Source organism: Oryx dammah, unplaced genomic scaffold, assembly GCF_014754425.2.
Source record: "Oryx dammah isolate SB20612 unplaced genomic scaffold, SCBI_Odam_1.1 HiC_scaffold_16, whole genome shotgun sequence".
In the NCBI taxonomy this organism is placed as follows: Eukaryota; Metazoa; Chordata; class Mammalia; order Artiodactyla; family Bovidae; genus Oryx; species Oryx dammah.
Window position 1 is genome coordinate 61,541,067 of NW_024070200.1, and position 22,166 is coordinate 61,563,232.

Here is a 22,166-nt window from a genome sequence, read left to right on the forward strand (position 1 = left end):
AAGAATTCATGTGACTAGGGAGTGAATTTACCTGAGAAAGAGAGGGAGATGTAATTGAATTTAGTTTTTTAAAAGCTCCCTGCTAAGTGATTAATATATTACAAAATGACTAAACACAAGGAGACCAGTAAAATATATAGCCAGGCAGGAGATGACTGGTTTTCCATTTTGGCAGATGGAGAAATGTGGATTGATTTGAGGTATATGTTGGAGATGGAAACCATAGGCCTTGTGATGGATTGGAGGTGATGGATGACTCATTCAGGATAGGTGGGTGGAATCATTCTTGACTTCAGGATTTCCTGGTGTTTGGAAAGACTGGGAGAGATTTGGATAGGTGATGAAAATAAAAAACTCCTATTTGAAAGTGTTAAGTTTGAGGTGTTTCTGAGACACCTAAACTGCTTCCAGTTTACCATTTAAGTGAATAATTACCCAGAAAGCTTCCCCTTCCAAATAACAATCATCAGCGTTATTTCTAGCCTAGTTATCCTTGCTTCACAGAGAGAGAATTAAGATGTGGAAAGATTATCTTGTTTAGAGTCATGTAATATGTCTCATAAAAATAGGTAAGTGAGTAGCTAGTATAAAAATGGGAAGGTATTGGACTCTCATGCTCCATTGGGGAGATTAATGAGTACTCCATATTCTCTGCCCTTTTATATAAAATAGCAGATACTTTCCTATTAGGAATTAGAGTTTGGAAATAATAGAATATAACCCAAAAGTTACAAGACACTGCTTATTGAAAGCTTATGTTACTACATTCGTACTAATTTGGTGTCAATTCTCAGTGAAAATTTTTCTTAAGAAAAAACATTTTCTTTGAAAGGTATTTTCCTTTGGAGAGTTTGAGGAAGGGTGCCCAAGTAAACGAGAGTAGAATCTTCGAACAAAGCTCAACTTGTTTTTAGTGTTTTAGTGTTTCCTGAGTATCTTGTAGAATCCTGTTGGTCTGTGTGTGCGAAGACTTCAGTCTGGACAACCTTCCCCACCCAAAGAAAAAAAAATCCTTTATTCCCTTATGAGCTGCTTCCTTGGGCAGATTATTGTAGCTCTGAGCTTGTTTCTTTTTATGGTGATTGTGAAGTTTGTTTCTGCCCTGTGTCTAATTGATAAGATGGCAAATCTTATTTCTCTTCCTACCCATGTCAGTTTAGAGCTAGAAGGGAATTTAATCTGTTCTGGGTTTTGGCCCTTACCAATAAATTGCTGTCTCCATTTTATATGTTAGGCAGCTGAAGCCCAGAGAGGTTGTAATAGAAAAGTATAAGATTCTTATTTCCTGGGGCAGTATTTCTTCTTTCCTTGAAATACTAAAGTAAAACCATGTCCCCAGGTCTGTTTCTTTGCTACTTCTGATAATCTGCAAAGCTAAGAAGAAAGAAATGAGAATGAGGAGAAAAGAAAGAAAATATTACAATATAGAACAATATTTAGATAGTAAGAAGTGAAGAAAATGAAGCTGTAAATGATCTAGTCATAGTTTATATAGATTTAAATATTTTAAAAATATTTTAAGCTAAAGACAAAATGAGGTAGGAAGGAAGGAAATGGCTTTGCAGTGTCTGATTTTTAAGCTCTTTCTTCAGTTATGTGTTATGAAACTGGTCTCTGTTCTCTTAGATAGGGATTCCTGTCTCAATTTCAAGAACTATTTTTTCAAATAGGACTATTCTACTAAGTAGTAAATATTGTTTAAATAGTGAGAGTACCTCTTTATTAAATAGTTATTCATTTTAATCTTTTAAATATGTATGAAAATTTAGTTGCTATGAAGTAGAAATGTAGGAATTGATGGGTAACTCTCTTTTTAATGTCCGCAAATAGCTATATATGCTAACTGGTTTATTTGGCAGCTTTTGTTACCAGTATCATAATTTTCAGGTTTTTTGTTCTCTTTAGAAATGGACCAGTTTTGACAAGATGTAGTACTGCAGCGTGCCTGATGGAATATGTTCAGCCATGGCATCCGAACTTTGTAAGACGATCTCTGTGGCAAGGCTGGAAAAGCACAAGAATTTGTTCTTAAATTACAGGAATCTGCAGCATTTCCCATTGGAGTTACTGAAAGATGAGGGACTACAGTACTTGGAGAGACTCTACATGAAAAGGAACTCCCTTACAACCTTGGTACAGTATTACATCACATTTTTAAAAAGTTATTTATAATGTAGTCCTGATCAAGATATGTTTATGTATCTTAAGATATCCAGAACCAAGATGTATATCCCCTCTTCTTGTATAAGCATGTAATAAAAGTACATATACAGTGGGTTCTCCTTAGGTGGAAATTCACTATCTAATTCCTGCACTTACAAAGTTGCAGGAGTTGTATAGGAAAGCAAAATATTCACTAATATACCACTGAGTCCCACACAGTACTACATATAAGATAGATAACCAACTAGGACTTACTGTATAGCACAGCTCTACTCAATATCCTGTGATAACCTATCTGAGAAAAGAATCTGAAGAAGAATGAATATATGTATATGTATAGTCAGATCACTTTGCTGTACACCTGAAACTAATGCAACATTGTGAATGAACTATACTACAGTAAAATTAAAAAAAAAAATTAGGCCCCATTCAGAAACCTCTCTTCACTTAGTCTGTGCGTCTCTCTGGGCCTGTGCTTTCTTTGCATGTTAAGATTCCTAAATGATTTATGGATGTTATAGTATCCAATAGGCCAGTTAAAAAGTAAGGAAGAGAAAGACCAACAAGGATGACTTTGATTTAGAGGTATTTAAAAAGATAATAATTCGAAGATTAAAATACTAAAATTAGCATTAGGAGGCTTGATGTGTTTTGAGTATTTTGAAAAACTCCCAAACCAAAAAATCTCCATGATTGCACTGTGAAAATCAAATGACTTTGAGCTATCGTCCAATTTATTGGGGAAGTTTTTTCCACAAAAGCCAACATTTTATCATATTAAAGTTTTATGATGTTAAAAAAACTAAAATATTTTTCAAGAGAATGTCTCTGTCAAACTTTTTATTCCCACTGTTTAGCATGATATTTGGTCTCTGTTTTAAATGAATTTGCTTTATGTGGACTTTCTGATTATCATTGAACCTCATTTAAGTTTTTCACGTTGAATTCTAGTTCTTATTTATATTAGATGATTTATGAAGTCTTGTTGTTTCTTTGTGAATGGGCCCATTCTTCATTCCCTTCTCTGAAAGTATCTGAATATCTGAAAATATACCTTACTGGCTTCATGTATATGGAGTGTTTTTCTGGAAAAGGTTTATTTAATCTGTGTAAAATACCTACAGTGTATAGAAAGCATTATAAATTTTGCTTATTTTTGCTGTGTCTGAAAGTAAATGTAAATATATCTTTCATTTTTAGTCTTTGGCATATTGGGCCTTCCCAAGTGGCACTAGTGGTAAAGAAACCACTTGCCAATGCAGGAGACATACGTGATGCAGGTTCGATCCCTGGGTCAGGAAGATCCCCTGGAGGAGGGCATGGCAACCCACTCAAGTATTCTTGCCTCGAGAATCCCATGGACAGAGAAACCCCCAGTCCATCAGATTGCAGAGAGTCAGACATGACTGTAGCAACTTAGCACATGCACACATTGACGTATATGTTATTTTGCATGCCTAGTTAGATTTTTTCAAATTAAAATTTTCACTTTTCAAACCTTAATAATCTATATACAATCATATTAATCCTTTTTGCAAGATCATCATTCCATAAAATGAAACCGTATTTATGTAGTGCTTTTTACCCCCTTTGGAGAAGAAGTGGTATAAGAAATAATTTGTCAAGAATTATAGCCCAGATTTTCTTATGTTTGCTGTTATGTACAAAGAAAAGGTTGTGAGCGGATTACGTCTCAAACAATCAGTCATAGTCTACTGCGGTAGAAGTAATTGACCTTTGCTTATAAAACTAACAATAAATTTCTGGTTTTGTGGCCATTTCTTGCCTGAATTTTTCTGTTTATGAAAAATTTAAATACCTACTATGTAATTTTCACTGATATAATGACTTCCAAACATACATTTCAAGTTCATTATTTGCCAGCTTGTTTGTTGAAGATTAAATTGTTGCATATGTTTATAATGATAGGTGTAAGTATTTTATTTTAATGGTTTCTCTTAGCTGGAACATTTGATTCATGTGTATCAAAGAGCTTTTTCAACTGTGAAGTGCCATACAGATATCAGTATGTGAGAATGGTAGCAACCATACCATTCCCTGACTATGCTGAGCATAAGACAGCTTATTTATCCAGTATAGTCTGAGAATGGCGTCCTGCACAGGTTTTGAAAGCAGATGGAACAGTGCTTGCCCTTGTGTGCTAGAAACTAGTGAGTTCAGGCTTTTGGAATATTTTCTGATGTTATTGATAAAGTATATTTCCTATAGAAATAACATTTAGTATGTGAAATTTGACTTCCAACTGCAGTGGTGTCCAAAAGAAAAAACATTATTGGAATCATACAGTATCTCAAACACATTAAGGCTTAATTGGCTTTTATTTTTTAAGGAAGCTTGGGAACCTGCCAGTCATTTCCATTTCCACATTGTTTTGTTATTTTTTAGTAACATTGTTTTATTGTGTTTAAATGTCCTGTCCTCAGCATTCCCCATTTCCCCTCCTTATATGAAGCCTCTTGGTGAGAAGAGGAGTCACTGAGGCCTGACTTCTGTCCTTCTTTTTTCCATTTAAGTTGCTCTGTATCGCACCGTGGTTTATATTTGTAGGATGATTGTATGGCAAATGCTCAGAACTTGGGGAATGCCCATATTAAAATGGAAGGACAGAGAGAAAGAATAAACTTTTTTTATATATAAAATAATAACTTCATATATTACCTATGAAAATGATATGTGCCTTATAGCAACCAATATAGAGGAAGACATGAAAAGCAGTTGTTTCTCTTTCTGTTCATCCAGTTCTGTGCTTTGGAATAACCAGTATTAATAGTTGGACTGTGTCTTTCCGCTACTTTGCTTCTGTTTATGTAATTATGTACTCTGTATTTTTTGCCTTTTTAAAAAACAAAAGGAAGTCATACTATACATATTTCTCTGCAGATTTCTCTCTTCACTTCATTCTTATTCCGCTCACTTCTAGGCCCAAAAGTATATATACATCCTTGTATTTAGGATCAAATCTCAAAAGCAAGATTGCTGGATCAAAGGATAGGCGTATTTTACATTTTAAAGTACTTTTTAGCAGTATTTCATTGTACAATATTACCATTTATTTGTGTATCTGAAAAATCATAAAGCTTTTTTAATGTGAGTTAATTTATATAGGAATACTGTTATATAATTAATAGGCAAATAAGAAGTAGTTGGGAAGCATTGTGATTTTGGTTCCTAACATTTATCTTAGAAAATGTTTTGAAGAATTTTTCTATCATTATTTTAAGTGCAATTCAAGAATTATTAAGTCTCTGATCTTTGTGGTAGTTTGACATTAAGAGAATCGGAGATACAGGTTCTGTGTTTGTTGTAGGATAGGCATCCACTTAGTTGTTAAATGAATATAAAGTATATAGTTAAGGACTATAGTACAAGGATATGAATTCCAGATTGAGAATCTTTTATCCAGAGACTCTGTCTTAAATTCTGTATCCCCAGTGCCTGGCCTATTGCCTAACATATGTAGGACACATCATCTAATTCTATTTATCAGGATTGTAAAAGATTTTTTAAGGAAGGTGCTATTTGCATTGATCCTGAAGAATGACTTTGACAGAAACTTGGGAGGAAAACTATCACTTATTCATTTACCATGTATTTATTGAGTACTTACTGTGTATCCAGTACTCTTCAAGGCACTGACAGTCAACACCTCATGGAACAGATTCTTACTCTTATGGAATTTTTGTTTCTTGACATCCCAAGCTGAAGAAAAAAATATTAACTGAGATTAAATGGCAGAAGATTAGGACCAATATTTGTCCAAAACTTTAGTGACAAAAAGTGATGGTGACTGTGACAGGGACTGTGTTAGAAGCTCTGGAGAGTGGAATGCAAGTTTGAATTGGTGAGAAGGAGATGAAAAACTAGATAACAAGGTTAGTGGGTCTAAAAATTTGGTTTTGATTTGAAAAAGCAGACATAGCTGGAGGGTCTTGACAAAGCAGGACACTTTTTCTTTCTCCTTTTTTCTTTTCTTTTCTCTTTGCTTACCCCTCTTCTCTTTTCTAAGAGGAATGAGTTGAGCCTGTGTACATGCTGATGGGAAGTCTTCATTAGAGAGGAGTTGAAGATACAGAAGTAGGAAATAATTAAAAGTTCAAGATTCCTAAGAAGGTAGGAAAGGACGGGCCCCAGAGTACAGTTGGAGGGAGGGAATGACTTTGAAATAGTATCCCTTCCTCCTTTAATAAGAGAAAGGAAGGAAGGGTGCACAGGAAGATACAGACTGGGGGGGAGACAGTTTCGTCTGATGACCACCACTTGGGGAGTGAAGATCTGTGGAGAGGGCAGGTTTCAAATTATTGTTATGAAGAGTCACGGCAGTTTGTTTTGAGAAAGGTGGTAGAACTGTTGGGATTATTCAGCAAGCAGTTGATGGCTAGGTTTATGATGGAACCATCTGCTTGTTTAGGGAGTTTTTCCTGCAGTTCTTAGCTGTCTGAGGTATAAAGAATTTGGGATGTCGCATTTATGCAGGCTTAAGTTTTTCCATGTACAGAGGGACTAAGGAGGTTTAGGATTTTGGCAAGAGTGATTAAAATGGTGGGACATGGAGTCTAAGCTGAATTGGAAGCAAAGAAAGAAAGGAGTGAGTGAATAGGGAAAATAAAGTGGGTCCAAAGGATCCCGACTTATACTGGGCATGATTGAGTAAGCCATCTGGATGGATGGGATATTCTGGTCGTGGAGAGAGACATTAGTCATTGAGAAGTTTCAGATGATGACAGGTTATGAGTGTGCAGGCTGAAGGGGGCTGGGGTAGAGCCTATCTTGTCCCCTTGCATCCCAGTCCCTGCCCTTCCTCCCTACCAAGTAGCTGGGATCTGTGTAAGAGTGAGAGAAGGAATATAGCATGGAAGCAGGAATCAACAGTGGCAGCATCTGAGGTCTGCAGGCCCAGGAAGAGAGTATTTTCATTGTTTGGTAACAGAACTTCGTACTAGGAAGTAATAGACCCAGATCTTATGTGCTTAATCTCTTTGGATCTTAGTTCCTTCTTTTAAAATAAAAGGCAGCAAGTGACTTGCATGGAGGAAAAGAACTCAACCTGGAAAGAAAATTATTCAATGATCTGCCAGTTTCTATTAATGAATGCAGTAGGTAGAAGGCCGTCCTGGGGATGTGGAAGAGTGACCTCCCCAAATAACTGATGGAGCTCTCCTGTGCCAATTTTATTTATAAATATAAATGGATAGAAAACAGGCATGTAAATTTTAGATGAAATAGGGTGGTTTGGTGTGCTGTGGTTGATGGGGTTGCAGAGTCGGATACGACTGAGCAACTGAACTGAACTGAAGAGCAATAAGAGTAGATGGATCCTGATTAAGCACTTAATCTATGCAACAGAAAAAAACTTAAAAATGATACCCTTCTGAGCTTGAAGGGAAGAAGAGGTATATCCATCATAATCCTGAATTGGGGTGGCAGAGTAAGATGCAGATGTATTTCTTTTGTACTGGCCCAGGAGAAAACATTCCTGACCTTCCTCCATCAAATATAATCAGGCAAATCATAAAAAAGTAGAGAGTCAAAACACAAAACGATATTTAACTTTCAGCAGAAGAAGTGGTAAAACATTGATCATCCTTACCTAGTAAAATGAAAGAGATTAATAGCTGATATTGAAGATTATCAATGCTGTATGTGTTGAAGACAATGGGGAGCAGATGCTCTCACATACTACTGGAGGGAGTGGAAATTGACTCAGCGTTTGTGGTTGAGTGGTTTGTGGTTGGACCGTATCTAGCAGAATTTTACATGCTCATATGTTTGAACTAGCATTTTGGCTTGTAAGAATTTCAGTTTAGTTCAGTTGCTGAGTCATGTCCGATTCTTTGCGACCCCATGGACTGCAGCACACCAGGCCTCCCTGTCCATCACCAACTCCCGGAGTTCACCCAAACTCATGTCCATTGAGTTGGTGATGCCATCCAACCATCTCATCCTCTGTCATCCCCTTCTCTTCCTGCCCTCAATCTTTCCCAGCATGAGGGTCTTTTCAAATGAGTCAGCTTTTTGCATGATGTGGCCAAAGTATTGGAGTTTCAGCTTCAGCATCAGTCCTTCCAGTGAACACCCAGGACTGAACTCCTTTAGGATGGACAGGTTGGATCTCTTTGCAATCCAGGGGACTCTCAAGAGTCTTCTCCAACACCACAGTTCAAAAGCATCAATTCTCAGTGCTCAGCTCTTTTTATAGTCCAACTCTCACATCCATACATGACTACTGGAAAAACCGTAGCTTTGACTAGACGGACCTTTGTTGGTGAAGTAATGTCTCTGCTTTTTAATATGCTGTCTAGGTTGGTCATAACTTTCCTGCCAGGGAGTAAGCATCTTTTTATTTCATGGCTACAGTCACCATCTGCAGTGATTTTGGAGCCCCCCCAAAATAAAGTCTGTCACTGTTTCCACTGTTTCCCCATCTATTTGCCATAGAGTGATGGGACTGGATGCCATGATCTTAGCTTTCTGAATGTTGACCTTTAAAGCCAACTTTTTCACTCTCCTCTTTCACTTTCATCAAGAGGCTATTTAGTTCTTCACTTCTTTTGCTATAAAGGTGGCATCATCTGCATATCTGAGGTTATTGATATTTCTCCCGGCAATCTTGATTCCAGCTTGGGCTTCATCCATTCCAGCATTTCTCATGATGTACTCTGCATATAATAAGCAGGGTGACAATATACAGCCTTGACATACTTCTTTTCCTATCTGGAACCAGTCTGTTGTTCCATGTCCAGTTCTAACTGTTGCTTCCTGACCTGCATATAGATTTCTCAAGAGGCAGGTCAGGTGGTCTGGTATTTCCATCTCTTTCAGAATTTTCCACAGTTTATTGTGATCCACACAGTCAAGGGCTTTGCCATAGCCAAAAAAGCAGAAATAGATGTTTTTCTGGAACTCTCTTGCTTTTTCAATGATCCAGCAGATGTTGGCAATTTGATCTCTGGCTCCTCTGCCTTTTCTAAAACCAGCTTGAACATCGGGAAGTTCACGGTTCACGTATTGCTGAAGCCTGGCTTGGAGAATTTTAAGCATTACTTTACTAGCTTGTGAGATGAGTGCAATTGTACGGTAGTTTGAGCATTCTTTGGCATTGCCTTTCTTTGGGATTGGAATGAAAACTGACCTTTTCCAGTACTGTGGCCACTGCTGAGTTTTCCAAATTTGCTGGCATATTGAGTGCAGCACTTTCACAGCATCATCTTTCAGGATTTGAAACAGCTCAACTGGAATTCCATCACCTCCACTAGCTTTGTTCGTAGTGATGCTTTCTAAGGCCCACTTGACTTCACATTCTGGGATGTCTGGCTCTAGATGAGTGATCACACCATCGTGTTTATCTGGGTCGTGAAGATCTTTTTTGTACAGTTTCTGTGTATTCTTGCCACGTCTTCTTAATATCTTCTGCTTCTGTTAGGTCCCTACCATTTCTGTCCTTTATTGAGCCCAGCTTTGCATGAAATGTTCCCTTGGTATCTCTAATTTTCTTTACCCAACAGAAAAAACAGCCAAATGAACAAGGATACTCCTCACAACATTGTATATGATGAAAAATTGTGAAAGCCTAAGTGTTTGTCCATATGGGCTGGGTTAAAATCAGATAGCAGCTACCATCGTTTGAGGTGTTATTAAGTGCCAAGCATGGTTTTAAGTAATTTATATGTGTTAATCTAATTGATCTGCAAGATAATTGTATGAGGTAGTCACTACTATTCCTGCTTTCTAGACAAGTAAACTGAGGCATAAAAAAGAATACATCAAACTTAATAGAGATGATAGCTGTGGAAGAGGGAGGCCACAAGAGTTGGGATAGGAACTCTAATAAACAGAGCCTTACACTTAAGTGTTTATAGTAAAAGGAAAAGGTCCTACTAACTACTGAGTTTGGTTTATATTCATTTCAGTAGATATTTATGATTTTTCAATTAAACATGAAAATGAGTTTGTTGGAATTTAGTGCTCCTAAGATCTTTCCCAGCTCTCAGATTCATTAATCAGTGAGTCTAAACATTTTGATTTACAGTGACGGTGATGCTTGCATTTATGCTCCTTGAAGCTGGTTGGGTTGAGGGTGAAAAGTGTTGATGACTGAGAAGTCATCCAGCTATATGCTCTACCTGTTTTGAATTTGGTACGAGTAGTATCTAGATCGAATGATCATCAGAACACCTTGAAGGGAAAATCAACAAATTAAAGAGATGGTAAAAATGAGCACCATGCAATCAAATGTGCCAGAAGAAGTAGGGAGAGGGAATGGTTTTGTTTTTGTTTGATGGTGTCATTTTGAATTCCAGCAAAGGACTTCTGTGTCCCTCTAATTTGTCAGACCCTTGCATCTTCCACAGCCTCCATAATCGCCATGAACACTCTGTTCTCGAGTTAGCACTGTACAGAAACATCTTGCTAATTTGCTTCAGTCGTGTCCGACTCTGCGACCCCATAGCCGGCAGCCCACCGGGCTCCCCATCCCTGGGATTCTCTAGGCAAGAATACTGGAGTGGGTTGCCATTTCCTTCTCCAGTGCATGAAAGTGAAAAGTGAAAGTGAAGTCACTCAGTCGTGTCCGACTCTTAGCGACCCCATGGCCTACCAGGGTCCTCTGTCCATGGGATTTTCCAGGCAAGAGTATTGGAGTGGGGTGCCATTGCCTTCTCCAACAGAAACATCTTAGTTATTTCTAAACCTGAATGCATGGAAACAGCTCTGTTTGTGTTTTAATGCTTATTTATAATATATGCTATAGTCCTGCAAAACATTTATTACAAATGTACCGGTAACTATCTCAGTTAACGCACCTGCACCTGAAAAATGTGAGTTTTGTTATCAGTTGAGTCATTCAGTTGTGTCCAACTTTTGCGACCTCATGGACTGCAGCACGCCAGGCTTCCCTGTTCATCACCAACTCACGGAGCTTGCTCAGATTCATGTCCGTCGAGGTGGTGATGCCATCCAACCGTCTCATCCTCTGTCATCCCCTTCTCCTCCCACCTTCATTCTTTCCCAGCATCAGGGGCTTTTGAAATGAGTTGGTTCTTCGCATCAGGTGGCCAAAGTATTGGAGTTTCAGCTTCAGCATCAGTCTTTCCAATGAATGTTCAGGACTGATTTCCTTTAGGATGGACAGGTTGGATCTCCTTGCGGTCCAAGGGACTCTCAAGAGTCTTCTCCAATGCCACAGTTCAAAAGCATCAGTTTTTCTGCACTCAGCTTTCTTTATAATCCAACTCTCACATCCATACATGACTACTGGAAAAACCATAGCTTTGACTAGATGGACATTTGTTGGTAAAGCAGTGTCTCTGCTTTTTAAATATGCTGTCTACTTTGGTTATAGGTTTTCTTCCAAGGAGCAAACGTCTTTTAATTTCATGGCTGCAGTCACCATCTGCAGTGATTTTGGAGCCCCCCAAAATAAAATCTGTCACTATTTCCATTTTTTCCCCATTTATTTGCCATGAAGTGATGGGACCAGATGCCATGATCTTCGTTTTCTGAATGTTGAGCTTTAAGCCAACTTTTTCACTCTCCTCTTTCACTTTCATCAAGAGGCTTTTTAGTTCTTCTTCACTTTCTGCCATCAGGGTGGTGTCATCTGCATATCTGAGGTTATTGATATTTCTCCCAGCAATCTTGATTCCAGCTTGTGCTTCTTCCAGCCCAGCGTTTCTCATGATGTACTCTGCATATAAGTTAAATAAGCAGGGTGACAATATACAGCCTTGACATACTCCTTTTCCTATTTGGAACCAGTCTGTTGTTCCATGTCCAGTTCTAACTGTTGCTTTGTGACTAGTATACAGATTTCCCAGAATGTAGGTCAGGTGGTCTGGTATTCCCATCTCCTTAAATCAAAGCTATTTTTCCTTTTGAATCTTCAGATTTAAGTATTTTTTCCTCTCAGTGTTACTGGTTGGTTGTCAGTAGATCCTTGTCAGATAGTAAACAAACTATTTGAAATAGCTTGGAAAATGAATGTTGATCTATAATTTATTCTGTTGAATCACAGAATTTTACAGATAGATGGAGCTTTGTAGATCGTTTAGTCAGTTTTTGAGGTAAGTAAGCTTAGAAGAGGTTAATAGATGGATCTCAAGTCATTTTTGTGGCCAGTCAGAGCAAGACGCAGGTCTTCTGATTTGTAGTGCAGTCAGGGCTGCCTTTCTAATTCTGCACGTATTTGTTGGTGACCTGTTTCTAGCCTAGCACCATGTAAAAGTTTAGCTACATTTATCCACTGTGGAACAATGACGTGTTCCACGTGAAGTAAACTTTCCTAGTTAACTCTTTGAAGTTTACCTCTTGAGTTTTACTGTGAGTCTAATTGTTCTGGATAGAAATACTTTTACAACGTGCATCATTCTGTACATTCTTAAAGAAATATGGGGAACATGACTTAACTCACTCTTCCTGACTTGTAGTAGTTTTGGCCTGGGGAATTAGGAGAGAGTTTAGAAAGATGTGACAGGGATACAGACCTTTCACTCTAGACTCTATCCTTATGTACTTGAGGGATTGCGTGTACAAGCAGAAGGCTTGTACACATTTGTGTATGTTTCCACACGTTTAAATTCATTTTCAAGCATTCACTGTACTAACAATGAGGCACCTATGCACCAAGAGTGAGATGCCAGTTTCTGTACGTTAGTCCCATCAAATCAGTCTCTGTCTCTCTCTCTCTCTTGATTGATAGATGAATATGGATAAAATGTATGTAAGGTGTTTGAAATATGCTTTGAGCTTGGAACAGTGTTCCTTCCTAAAACAAGCAATTGTGTCATAAGCATATAGGATTGTAAAGGCTAGATGTATTTTTAAATGGTTAATTTGGCCTTACGGAAAAAGTGTTTAGTATTCTTTTTTGTGTCTATTTTTGTTACTTTGAAAATTCCATTTATAAAATCATTGAATGCACATTAAATAGGTTTTTTTAAAAAATAGAAAGTAGGTAGGGGCAAATGATGATCCCATCTTCAACCCTCGTTTAGGATATCTCTATAGCTTTCATTTTTGAACAAATATTTTTAATATTAATATTTTACAGAATTTTAGTAATTTTTAATGTTTGTTTTCTTTTGGAAAATATTCAGATACAGACATCCCTTGGTATCTGTGGGGAACTGAGAACTCATTCCAGTACCAAAATCAGAGGCTGCTCAAGTCCCTTGTGTCAAATGGCTTAGTACTTGCACATAACCGATGCACATCTCCCTGTGCACTTTACCTCATCTCTAGATTATTTAGAATGCCTAATACAGTGTAGATCCTATGTAAGTAGTTGTGAAGACAGTGTGAATGTTATGTAATAGTTGTTGGTGTAGCAATTCAAGTTTTGCTTTTTGAAACTTTCTGGAATATTTTTTCCCTGATTATTTTTGATGCATGGTTAGTTGAATCCAAGGATACAGAACTCACACAGACCGATTGTACATATTTTGGTTTGTCAATGTACTAGATGTACAGACTTTTTAATTTTGAGCATATTTTTCTGTAAAGGTTTGTTGCTAAGTGAAAAATAACAGTTTGGGAATTTTTTTTTTACATTTTTGGCAATAAAACACTTGCAGTTTTGCAGATACTTAATATTTATTTATTTATATTTTTAAGAGAATAATTTTAACCTTTATAAATGGCAAGCAAGTACTTCATCATTTTAAGAAAATAATTAAAAATTTTTATCATTCATACAGTTAAGTAGTTCTTTTATGTTCTGTGTCCAAAGAGCTGAGTTTAAGTGAAAAAATGGTAGTGAGTGTAACACTAACTAGTATTAGAAAGTAAGACTAGAAAGTTACTTTCTAGTATGAGAACTACTAGTTATATGTGGTACTGTTTAAATTATAACAAAATACTGAAAATTCAATTCCTTAGTCATAATAAATAATCTTTTAAATACTTAATGGTCATATGTGGCTAGTGGCCACCATATTGGGTGGGTAGATAGAAAATATTTCCATGTTGTAAGAAGTTCTGTTGGACCAGTGGTGTGTGTGACTGAAAAAAACAAATTAGAATCAATAGTAGCAGCTCATTATTATCAGGAAAATCAAACTACCACTATGTGTTGATGCTACAGAATTATAAAGGAAAATGATCCCAGAGTTCTTTTTTAGGCACTTCAAAGACAACTTTAGAAACAAAAGAATTTGTCCACATTTTGAAAATTTTACCTTCCCTCAGTTTCTGTCCCTCCTTTCCATTTCCTTTCCTTTTGAAATGGCTTTATTTTAAAATTTGTAATGCTTGTATTCAGTGAATTTCCAATGAAAATTTTATTTTAATGAACTTGGGACATAAAATATTTGTGATTGTTCTGATGGATGCATTCCAAGAAATTTGAATATTTGCCATGGTTTTCTTTGTTTTCTTTTTTTTCAGAACCATTAAAATAAAAAAACTCTAAAGATGTTATGTTTTTGTATCTGGGTAATCAAAATTTGCATTTTCTCATCAAACACTGATGTATGTTTGGGATTATCTTTTTATATTGCTTACGAATAGAGTGCCCATTATTTGCACATTATAGTCTCATTACATTTTTGCTGGGAAACAGGATGTTAGTGGTAACTTCTAGTGGTCCTCGACCTAACTGATTGCACAGCTCTTGTTAGGAGTGGTTGGGAGGGGCTAGTGAGCTATTAATGCTCTTAAAAGCATTTCTTATTGCCCCTTCTCCCTCTCTTTAGTGCCTCCTCTCCTCCCCCCCCCCCAGTATGTGTCTCAGGCTTTCTAGGATTATTCACATGAAAACCATAGTTAATAACATTTCGTTGTGTTACTTATTGCAGAAGAAATGAACTTAACTGTCAGAGATTTTGATGATAGTAGATTCAGGTATTGAGAATCTGCTGTAGTTTTCTGTCTCCAGAAAACATCAAGGAAATAAGACAAGTGTTTAAGACAAGGCTCGTGCTTTTTTGGTCTGCTTAACATTTATTTCAAGAGAAATTTTAAGAGAAGAAACTGAGTAGTTAATGGAAGTGAGCCAAGAGATAAGAGGGTAAATGTTAAGGGAGATTGTGGGGCAAATGGTGAGTAGGGCTGTGATGGGCATGTCCGCTATCGTGGACGAGGAAAGGTGGGGCTGCTCATCTGTCTCTGTTCCCATTAGCCTGCCAGGGCTTCTGACTTCACTGTTGAGAGATCTTACTGTATAACATACATTAAAGGAGGAGAAATACTGGAGGAGGAATGAATATTCCTGGTAGTTAAGAGGTTTTCTTTGGTTGTTCTCATATAACCCCATGGTATTGAACTCATGCTGTATGCTTGCCCAGAAAAAGTGATACCAAATTATTGGTCCAACTAGAAAGCTTGTTGGGTATGTTGTGGTGGTTTTTGAATGAAGTAACTCTATTAAAATTAAAAATAATTTATTGAGGTGAAATTCACTTCATGAAAAATTAACCATTTTAAAGTGAAAAATCAGTAGCATTCAGAATATACAGTGTTGCACAACACCACCTTTGTTTAGTTCCAAACATACCATCACTCAAAAGCAAAGCCCCTTACCTATTAAGCAGTCTCTTCCTACTCCCCCTATACCCCAGGCCTGGAGCTGCCAGTCTGTGTTCTCTCTCTCTGGATTTACCTGTTTTGGATATTTCATATATTGGGATCATTCAGCGTATCACCTTTGTGTCTGACTTCTTTTCACTTAGCAAAATGTTCTCAAGTTTCATCCAGGTGGTAGCGTGTATCATTCCTTCATTCCTTATGATTTAATAAAGATTCCACAGTGTGTGGAGAAGGCAGTGGCACCCCACTCCAGTACTCTTGCCTGGAAAATCCCATGGACGGAGGAGTCTGGTGGGCTGCAGTCCATGGGGTCGCTAAGAGTTGGACACGACTGAGCAACTTCACTTTCACTTTTCTCTGTCATGCATTGGAAAAGGAAATAGCAACCCACTCCAGTGTTCTTGCCTAGAGAATCCCGGGGACGGGGAAGCCTGGTAGGCTGCTGTCTATGGGGTCGCACAGAGTCAGACATGACTGAAACAACTTAGCAGTAGCAGCCACAGTGTGTGTATACCACAGTTTGTTTATCTGTGCGTCCATTGATGGACATCTGGGTTGTTCCCACCTTATAGCTATTATAAACACTGCTTCTATGAACATGGGTATACATGTAAATGTTTAAGTACCTGCTTTTAATTATTTTGGGTATATATAGGAGTAGAAATATGAAATCTTATGGCAATTCTATGTTTAACTTTTTGAGGAACAGCCAAACTTTTCCATTTTACATTACTGCCAGCAGTGTACAAGGGTTCCTGTTTCTCAGTTCCTCATCAATAGTTGTTAAGTTTACATTTTTAACAAATTATGGCCATTCTGGTGGTTTTGAAGTAGTACCTCATTGTGGTTTTGATTTGCATTTCCCTAATGAGATGTTGGTGGCTCAGATGGTAAAGCGTCTGCCTGCAATGCGGGAGACCCGGGTCCGATCCCTGGGTTGGGAAGATCCCCTAGAGAAGGAAATGGCAACCCACTGCAGTATTCTTGCCTGGAGAATCCCATGGACAGAGGAGCCTGGTAGGCTGCAGTCTATGGGACCCCAAAGAGCTGGACACGACTGAGCGACTTCACTTTAATGCTAATGAAGTTGGGTGTCTTCATGTGTTTATTGGCAGGTTGCCTGTCTTGTTTAAAGAATGCCTTCTCAAATCCTTTGCCCATTTTTCAAGGGATTGGTTTTTGTGTGTGTGTGTGTGTGTGTGTGTGTGTGTGGTTGAGTTGTAAGTCAACTTACCAGATAAATGATTTGCAGATATTTTCTCCCATTTTATATATTGCCTTTCGGTTTCTTGTAATGTTCTCTTATGTAGAAAATTTTTTAATTTTGATTAAGTCTGGCTGATCTGTTTTTGCTATTGGTGCTCCTGCTTTTGGCCCATGATCATGAAGATTTACTCATGGTTCTTCCATGAATTTTATTGTTTTAGCACTTAGATATAAGTCATTGATAGATCCACTTTTGGGAGAAGGCAAAGGCACCCCACTCCAGTACTCTTGCCTGGAAAATCCCACGGATGGAACAGCCTGGTAGGCTGCAGTCCATGGGGTCACTAAGAGTCGGGCACGACTGAGTGTCTTCACTTTCACTTTTCTCTTTCATGCATTGGAGAAGGAAATGGCAACCCGCTCCAGTGTTCTTGCCTGGAGAATCCCAGGGATGGGGGAGCCTGGCGGGCTGCCATCTGTGGGGTCGCACAGAGTCAGACAGGACTGAAGCGACTTAGCAGCAGCAGCAGCAGCTCCATTTTTAGTTAACTTTGGTATATGGTTTGAAGTAGAGGTCTGACTTTATTCTACTTTTTATAACTGCTATAAAACTATGCATTTAATTCAGGACTTCTTTGAAATGTGTTGTTCGAGGTAGGATGGAGCATATTTTGCTGAACCCTGAATCCTAGTGATTTAGTGATTTTTTTTTTTTTTTTCATACTGCACTACTCTCGCAGATCTCTTGGGGACTTTGGTTCATGGTATTTTTACTCAGGGATGAAAGCTGGTAAAGGTCACTGTGGACCTCTCATATGCAAACTCTCTAAGGTCTCTACTTTGACATAATTCCATTGACCAAAGCAAGTTACTTAACCATGTTGAGCTTAAGTGCAATCCTGCCTGTTGCCCAGCAGGAGAAAGGAAAGTAAGTGGTACACAGTGACTATAAGCGAATGCAATTGAACGTGTGTTTGCAACATATTTGAAGTATTTGTTCCAAGATACACAATTTTAAAATATTACCATTTAAGGAGGTTGTAAGTTTTCCATAAAAGTACATGGTAAAGCATCATTGATTCAAGATTTGAAGTGAATTTTATACTGTGTTTACTGAAGTTTACTTTTACATTATTTGTAAAGAAAAAAATATTAAGTGATAATATGAGATTTAATGATGGGAATTTCGGTTTGATTTATAAAACAATTTTAAATTAATTTAGAAGGAAGTATTCATACTCAATGAGTTTGGGTACAGATTGTTTATCTGTTAAAACTTTTGTATGTCAAATTTGTGAAAAAGAAGGAAATAGTAATAATAGTTTTGTAAGGCACTTTAAGATTATTACTCTTAATCAGGATTTTAAAATTTGAAAACATTTAAAACTTAGTAGCCTGAGTCCTATTTGTGTGGCATCTGTAATCCAGCATTAGACCTTAGTTGCTCTGTGTGTTAGTCACTTAGCTGTGTCCAACTCTTCATGACCCATGCACTGGGGCCCGCCAGGCTCCTCTGTCCATGGGATTTCCCAGGCAAGATTTCCCACTGGAGTGGGTTGCCGTTCCCTTCTCCAGGTGATTTTTCTGACCCAGGAATCAAACCTGGGTCTCCAGCATTGCAGGCAGATTCTTTACCAGCTGAGTCACCTGGGAAGCTCCTTAGTTACTCACAGAGTAACAACAATGTTGATGTTAATATATAGTGATCCAGTCTCTTACCTACTTTTCATAAACTATGGAAATAGGAAAATTAAAATATATAGTGTTTCTCATATTATTTAGTTTTCATTGCTAAAATGTACCACTAGGAAGCAGAGAATGATATTTTAGCACACCAGTAGATGTCAGCCACTGCCTATGCAGCAGGCTGATTCTTTACCAGGCTTTTTGCTTTTTTTTTTTTTGAACCCAGCTTCCTAATGAGCTGCCAATTTTCTCAAGGTTGGTGTGCTTATTTTTAAATTAAAACACAATGTACTTATTGGGAAACATATAGTGATGCAGTAATGGCAGCAGAAACATTATGCAGTGCTTAATTGTGTGTGTAGGTAAATATCTCACAGAGGTAACTAGTTGGTCATGGAAAAATTGCAATAGTCTGGTAAGAGCCAAGAAGGCATCTGTAAAGAATGACCATGGGTCCTGTAATTAGCCAGATATGGTATTGATATTATAGCAGATCAGTCTAGTTGAGGTCTAATAGCACTTCTTTTCCTGACAAGCCTTTCCTTTTCAAGAGGAACAGCCAGAAAGCTTCTTACCTCTCCTCTGTCACCCTCTCAATGCTTTAGTTTGCCTGGGATGTCTTGTAAGTATCCCCACAGGTGCAAGTGTATATTCCTCTTTCTGAGGGAGATACCAGTACTAAAAGAAACATTTTGGAAACTGAGATCCAAGAAAAGCACTTTCCTCAGCGCTCAAGGAAAGACTTGGCATGAAGGACTTCATTGCAGATATTGATGTCAAAACATAGGGGAAAAGGAACCACAGCTTCGGCATTTGAAAACTAAAAGTGTTTTATCAAAAGTGGAAACTTAATAAATGTTTCACTGACTTCAAAACAGTATTCAGATTCAGTGCTATTTGGTTCTTATGAAAGTGTGAGGGCTATTATGTATGTAAGTAGCTTGGGATACTGTTGGTAAGTAAATACATCAGTATGCCAATATGAAAATAATAACTTTGTCTCCTTGATTAAAATAAACCATTGTGTTCAAGATTTTTAAAAAAATAGTTTTTCCTTAGTATAAAATATAAGACCCTGTGAACTGTTCCTTGGTACTCTCTTCAAAATTATATAGCTTTATTCTCTGTGGCCCAGATATACCAGAAATACCAAACTAATGGCATTTCTCTTATTGAGTGTTTAGAACCTAAGTTACATATAATGTGATTGAGTCCTCAGTTGTGTAACAATTTATATAGTACATTTTACATTTTAATTTTCTTAATTTTAAAAGACATATATGCTCATTATTAAAGATTCAGATGATACAAAAGTAGATGGAGAATAACAGCACTATCCTTTTCCTAATGATAATCACTGTTTCTAAGCTCCTGTAAGAAAAATTACTTGTTACAAATCTAAAAATTTACAGTCCCCTGAACTTTTATTTTTCTATTGAGACAATTATTTTTATAAGTGCTTTTGAAATGTAAGATTTTGTCATGAGTGCTGCCGGGCAGTTACAGTAGAACAAATTGTGTTTGTGATTTCTTAAAGACACCTGTCTCTCTTTTGTCTTTTCACATGTTGATTCATGTGCCTAGAAAGCTAACCAGAACACTCGTCCTCCCAACTCCATGGCAACCTGATAGTTATGTCTTTCAAGCCTCAAGTTAGTCATAATTTCTTTTAAAAAACCATTCCTGATTCTTTGTTATTGATATCTAGCTTAATTCTATAGTACGTTTTAGTGTAGAATTAAAAAAAAATGTTACTCCTGACTCAGTGTGCTCTTTCAGTCTTAACAACTCCTGTCTGTGTGTGTGTGTGTGTGTGTGAGAGAGAGAGAGAGAGAGAGAGACAGACAGACAGACCAGATGCAAGCTGACTTTCAGTTACTTACAGGAGGCTTTTCCTTCTCCCCAGGGCTTAGCCCCAACTCCCTTCCCCTCCTCCCTGTGGCCTGCTTCCTGTCCCTGTCACATCACGCTCCTACTCAGAACCTGGTCCAGATGTGACCTCCCTTAGGCCACCTGAGCTCCAGCTTACTCTGTTTATTCTGAATTTAGTTATATCTTGGTGTCTGGCCTTCTGCGATGTCAGAAGTAGTTTGGGATTTTGGTTTGACAAGGGGTTGGTATTATTATATTTAGGGCTACTGTAATGAATTACATAGGCTAGGTGGCTTAAAATAGCAGAAATTTACTGTCTCACAGTTGTGGAGGGCAGAAGTTCAAAACCACGGTGCTGGTTGGGTTAGTTCCTTTTTGTGGCTTTGAGGAAGAGTCTGTTCCTTTCTCTGAGCTCCCAGGGGCGGGTCAGGGTGCTTTGCCTGTGGTGTTCCTTGGCTTTGTAGCTGCATCCCTCCCACCACTGGCCCTAGCGTCATATGGTGCTATTCCCTCTGTCTGTGTCTGTTAAAACATTTTTATTTCTTCTGTGACCATGGAATATGAGATCTGGTTTCTCCAGGGGATATGGATTTTAAATGTATACATTTAAATTGTAGTTTGATCTATGTAAGCATAAAGCCAGACCTGCTGATGTATTATTTTCACCTTTTGTCAAAATTTACAGCCCTTCAAAAGGTAGTACTTTGTATTTAAGCTGTTTAGAAATGTTTATACAGTTTTCAAAAATAAAATTTAATTCTGAGTTTTTAATTTTCAGCCAGAAAACCTTGCTCAGAAGCTTCCTAACCTTGTGGAACTGTGAGTCTGTTTATTCAATTTTTTTTTTTTTTTAAAAAAAACAAGAATGAACATAATTTTAAGTTATTTTAAATAATAGGGAATATTTTAATGTATTAATTTATTATTTTTTGGTATTATGATCACGGTGCTCATGTAGATAGACCTGTGTTTCTGCTAAACCCAATCGTATTTTAAAGTATCTTAACATTTACATTTATGTTTTAAATATCTTACTTCAGGGTAGTAAAGATGATGAAAGATACATTTTTTTTTCTTGCAGCATCTTGGTCACAGAATCCTTCTGGATAGTCCATGGAATTGGGAGTATTGGGCTTCCCAGTTGGCACTAATGGTAAAGAACCCACCTGCCAGTGCAGGAGACATAGGAGGTGTGGGTTTGATATCTGGGTCAGGAAGATCCCCTGGAAAAGGAAATGGCAATCCACTTCAATATTCCTGCCTGTCTGGAAAATCCCATGGACAGAGGAGCCTGGAGGGCTACAGTCCATGGGGGGGGTCACAGAGTGGGACACAGCTGAAGTGGCTTAGCGTGTGATTGTTAGTATTGTTACTACTACTACATATGTTACTGATATAAACAGCCTGATGGTATAAAAGATTTAAAATATAGAGTAAAAGCCTCCTTCCCTACATCCTGCATTTGTTTTAGTTCTTTTGATGATTACCTCCATAGTACTAAATACCGTATCTTTTAAAAATGCATTTACACCTTTGTTTTTAGTATATCGACTTTATCTCTTGACTAAGGAAGATAAGAAATTTCCATATCTTGTATTTCCCTTTCTTTCTACCTGCCTCCTAATTTTGTCAAGGGAGGAATTTGCATCACCTTTTCTAGTTCTTTTTATTATTTGGCATGATTTTCAGGAAGTAAATTA

General features: G+C 37.6%; 1 long non-coding RNA gene across 1 annotated transcript; it reads left to right on the plus strand.

The window, feature by feature from the left end:
• Positions 1–1,875: 1,875 nt before the first annotated feature.
• On the plus strand, positions 1,876–21,635 carry LOC120875264. The gene is made up of 3 exons (XR_005723902.1): positions 1,876–2,133; positions 21,245–21,285; positions 21,548–21,635. It is a non-coding gene; the product is annotated as an uncharacterized LOC120875264 (long non-coding RNA).
• The last annotated feature ends 531 nt before the right edge of the window (positions 21,636–22,166 follow it).